The sequence below is a fragment of the Xenopus laevis genome, chromosome 2S (genome assembly GCF_017654675.1).
Source record: "Xenopus laevis strain J_2021 chromosome 2S, Xenopus_laevis_v10.1, whole genome shotgun sequence".
Lineage (NCBI taxonomy): Eukaryota > Metazoa > Chordata > Amphibia > Anura > Pipidae > Xenopus > Xenopus laevis.
The window spans coordinates 43,115,459-43,121,024 of NC_054374.1; positions in this window are offsets into that span (position 1 = coordinate 43,115,459).

The following is a 5,566-nucleotide window of genomic DNA, read 5'->3' on the forward strand; positions in this document are numbered from 1 at the left end:
GCAAATTCGTCAAGGGTCGAATATCGAGGGTTAATTAACCCTCGATATTCGACTGGGGAATGAAAATCCTTCGACTTCGAATATCGAAGTCGAAGGATTTTTCGCAAATAGTTCGAACGAACGATCGAAGGAATAATCGTTCAGTCGAACGATTAAACCCTTCGAATCAAACGATTTGAAGGATTTTAATCCAATGATCGACCAAAAAAAGTTAGGCAAGCCTATGGGGACCTTCCCCATAGCTTTTAGGTGGCGAAATAGGGGGTCGAAGTTTTTTCTTAAAGAGTACTTCAACTATCGAATGGTCAAATAGTCGAACGATTTTTAGTTTGAATCCTTCGATTCGAAGTCGAAGGTCGAAGGTCGAAGTAGCCCATTCGATGGTCAAAGTAGTCAAAAAAAAACTTCGAAATTCGAAGTTTTTTTCTTCTATTCCTTCACTCGAAGTTAATGAATTGGCCCCCAAGTGTCTGTGTTCAGGAAAATGAAGTTAAGCGAACAGAAGCAGGTGCTGAGCACTACAGTAAAAATGTCACATAACAGAGGGGGTCATTTATAAACACCGGGCAAATTTGCACCTGGGCAGTAACCCATGGCAACCAATCAGATGATTGCTTTCCGTGCTCAACCTGCAGCTGGCTGAAAAAAGCTAATCACTGATTGGTTGCCATGGGTTACTGCCCAGGTGCAAATTTGCCGAGTGTTTATAAATGAGCCCCAGAATGTTCTAGTAGTTGTTGATCTTAAGGGTGTATATTAACTAAAGTATGAATTTTCTCCTCGTGTAACATCAACAATGTTCACCTCAGTTCTTCAAGTGTAATTTTATAACACAATATTTACTAAAAATTGTATGTACACTCTTGTAAGACAAGTGTGGTGAATTTTCTCATGAATGCTTTGAAAATGTTAAAATGTCTTTTCCTCATACAATTGCAGCAAGGAAAATTCTCTAGAGAATTTATGCCCAGAAAAAAATGGCATATGTGGGAAATAGCATGAAGATGGTGACGTAGATAAAGAGATGCAAATGTGGCTGCTTTTTTTATAATGGTAGTTTACCATTACTCATCCTTCTCTCCTGTAATGGCCTGGAATGAATTTTGACCAAGAGATTTCAATCTCTTGTCATATTCTCCTTTTACAACATAGAAAAGTGGCAATTTTTTATTATTCTTGAAAATACTTAAAATATGAATTAAATACAAAATTAATTTGTGACTTTCACCCTTTAGTAAATAAGCCCCAGAGATGAATACCTTTGTAGGTTTGCAAAACTTTCTCTGTCCTCTTTAGGCCACATTAGCTATCAGGTTAATTATGATTTGATGTTGGTAGAATGCATAATTGCTCCCCTAAATATTCAGCTATGGCTGAATGGCTAATTCAACAATCTTATCAAATCATATTCTTATAAAAAATTTCCCCTGCAGAGTAAGAGGCACACAAAAGGGTCTAGGTTTATCTGCATTCCGAAACACTGAAATGAATTTACTGAAGCTAGTGGTGATTCAAGGTGACAACAGACTTAAGGCCTCATGCATATGCAATACTGTAGAAAAAAGGGAATTGGAGTTTGGACTTTAGTCAACCAATTTAACTGTGTAACTATATGATTGCATTAAAGTCACCTTTGTAGTAGGTAAGGATTTAGTTTTTAATAATTTTTTTAATGCCATTGTATCGATTATAACTTGTCTTTCATCTGCATAAAATTTGCTGTCATACTGTTATTATTTGTTTATCATGAAAATCAAATAAAATATTTTCAAAATGAAATGTAGTAGGTAAGGGCACTTGGGAGGTCTGCCTGTTTCTTATTGATTAATAGGACCTTTTATGAGTTTTAAGCCATTGCCTAAGCTTTATACAATATTTTCCTTGCCATTACCCATCAGCTTTCATTTATTATTTACCACTGTATTTTATTCTTTTTATGATTCCAGTTTAGAGAGTTAAATGGAATTGATTTTAATTAGTCATCATTCTTCAAGGCGTCTTTGCGTTTAAATTTCTATAGATTTTTTTCTAATTTTCTAAATTCAATGTTTATACATTTATATCTAATTCATATTCATTATACTGTATAACCACACTAAATAAGGTTGTATTGCATTCAATTATTCTATTTTTCTGTTATACAATATGTATAACAGCTGACAAAATCCAAACATTTTGCACTGCAATCACTGCAAATTTGCAAGGCAGATTTTGCCTGAGATAAATCTTTAGCAAGTACACCAATTTTGTATCAGCAGTGAAAGCTGTACATGGGGAGCTAAAGTGCTATTGATCCCTTATCAATCTAGTCAGTAATACCATGTTACTCGGGATGTTCTTGTATAAAGCTAATCTCTTGGGTTGCTAAATGTGTGAATTCTTTGTCTAGGAAATATGAAGGAAAAAGCCAATGACCTGTTGCCCTTGATTTTGTGTCAAATGAATCAATAAAAAGATGTATTTGTAGACTAAAACTTTGCAGTCAGAGCTGTTAACGGGCTTTTCCTAGAGGGATACCCGATTAGCAGAAAGGGAGATCCTATTAAGATCTATAACGTCAATCAATGATTTCCTCTAAAAGGACAATGAGACAGCAAAAATGTCTTTGAGATTATATAGTGAAAAAAAGCTGACAAAAAGTTGAAGTCACCAACAGAGAAGTCTAAGCATTTGTACCCACATGGAGTAATCAGGACCCATTTACGTCTTCATTTTTGGTCCCTGCATTTAACCCTCCCAGTCAGTTGTGTGTAAAACTTTAATTCAATGTACTTTCATTAAAATGTGCTCCTTGCACTTCTGTATAGTTGTATTTGTCACTGCTTAGTCCCATTGATGTAGGTGAATCCTGGAGCTACCACCTGGTCAGGAGTCGCACAGTATGAATAGATGCAGCACAAGTGTGCCTAAAGAATTAGGCACAGATGTCACACGCACAGCAAACCCTGGAAAGGATGCCAGTTCCACGTAATTGTGTCCAGTTTGCAATGAAATGCACACATTTCATTGCATTCTTTTTGGGGAACTGAACAGAAATGCAGTAGGTGCAATTGCACCATTCATACTGTATCTCCTTCTTGTCACAGCAATGGTTCTGGAATTCAGGGAAAAAAAACGCTGCATTGTGAGTACAAAACATGACGATTGCACTTTAAAATTGCACTTTGCTCAGATGTAAATACGCTTTGATGTATCGTGATTTTATATCCATGTATACAGTATATTATAAAATGCTTTGGTACAGTAGAACAACAAAGTAATAGTTCCTTGCAGAGCAGATTCTCTGGCCTCATGTTTCCCCATACTCATGCAAGATTTACACAAGGATTATGGCTTCATTAATAGTATCTTTACAGTGCTGAAATGTGTCAAAAGCAACTCTTAAGAAATATATATATACAGCAGTCATTAGTACTAACAAGTATGTATTCAACTAGAATCACCGTTTATGCACAGAACAATATGTGGTCACTTGTGGCATAAGCAAACTCAATATATCACTTATGTTTTCAAGCAGATATATTGAAAATTGGTTGGACTCATGATCAAGCTAAAGAAGCACAGTTAACTGGTTTAGGAGCTTTAATGTTATTAACAGCATCTATAAAAACGATGCTATGTTTTGAAACCCATCTTAGCATGAACAAAAGGCAATTTTGTCAATTTTAAAACCATGAATTCAACCCCTCCCCCACATCCCCCCCCCCCTGTTCTCAGCAAAAAAAAAATCAACTTCAGGCCTTACATTCTTTTTATGAAAACTTAAAATATTAAATTGAATTCTATTCTGAAAGGGAAAATGCCACAATCAACCATTTAAAATATTACTAAAGTCTAAAGGACTAGAGGAGTAATTTACAGAGACCCTGGATGTGTTACTAAGAGGCACAGTCAGGTAAGTTTTAAGTACACCAGCAAACTCAAAATCATTTGATGATAGCACAATAAGGGAGTCTCTACTACAGCTAGTAGTATAAAGTGCAGGTAACATTTAAAAAACTTGTTGGTGAGATCTGATTTAGGTTTGATTAGACACATCAATGTGATTTCATCCATTTTAAATTAAATCAAATCAGCTTTATTGGCAGGGTCAAATGGATTTCAATTGTCACAGCTGGTAGGGGAGTGTAATGGGGGAGTTGAGGGGCATTATATGGGTAAAAGGGGCTGTCCTGTCTTTCTTAATCTATGACAATCTATTACATATTGTGTAGCCATTGTTATGGTTGGTGCCTCTAATTCCAGTAGAATGTGGAGTTTCTTTCTTTTATGGAAGTGAGATTGAGGATGTGACGGGAAAGTCTCTGGATGGGGGTGCCCCTGTAGCAGGAAGTAGGCCTTATCCTCCACTCTCTTCTGGTCACATTGCTGGCTGCTCTCCCTGGTCTCTGTCCCAGTTTGATGTCCAAGCTGTGTGCACTAGTGATGTGCGGGCTGGACTGTAAACCACACAGATCCAACTTCCACACAAGATTTGCAATTGCAGATGCGTTTCGGCAAGTTCTTCTTCCACCCTCTCCACCCACAACCTTACTGTGTCCTGCTTCCAAGCTGTTTTATTTATAGGTGTGCTTGCTCCACCCTGGCCCTTTCATGACATCAGAGATGGTTTGTGTCTGGAGTGGGTCTATAAATAGAGGAGGCTTCCTAGGTTGGTTTGGGCATCAGTTGGGAGTGGGCAGGTTAGGGTCATGTGGACTTTTATTGGTGCACACATAAATAGTGTGCACTTGTCTGTACTGGCTCAGGGTAAGCCTCTCTTTCGGGTTCTGTAGCCTTTACAGATATATGGCCAATCGCCAGTGATCAGTAGAGATTTTCTGGGAGTTTGCTTTTGCATATATTTATATCAGACAAGTTTGCAATACATCCAATATTGTCAAATTAATACCAAATTACCCTGTGCAATATCCTGTATAGTTATAATGAATGTTGATGCATTTTTAGAGCATTGTCAGGCCCGGATTTGTGGCGAGGCCACATAGGCCCGGGCCTAGGGCGGCACATTTTTGGGGGCGGCATGTCGCCCAGCCGCTCTGTGGGGAGCCTGTGCTCCCCAGTGCTCCGGCGCTTTTGCACCAGCGTGTGGTAGTGCGGGCGGGTGCTAGGACTGCGCGGAGCGCACGGCCTAGGGGCGCCCGCCCAGCGAATCCGGCGCTGAGCATTGTAAAATTGTGGCACGTAAATGTTTCTTAGATAAAAAAACTACATGGCTATGTTTTTTCCAATTTGTATATTTTTGTATGATTTTGTACCATACTGTGTAAATAATATAGTATAAGAGATTCAAATTACAGAAAGATCCCTTATCCAGAAAATTGCAGGTCCCAATTATTCTGCATAACATATCCTATACCTGTATATTATAATATCCTATTTCAATAACCAATGCTTTCTTCATTTATGCCACCATTTTGCATATGGAAAAACATTTATAATACCATTATAATATAATCAGTACAGATGTAATAGAATGTCAGTATAAAATATTAATGTAAGATATATCTATAAATTATATATATATATATATATATATATATATATATATATATATATATATATATAT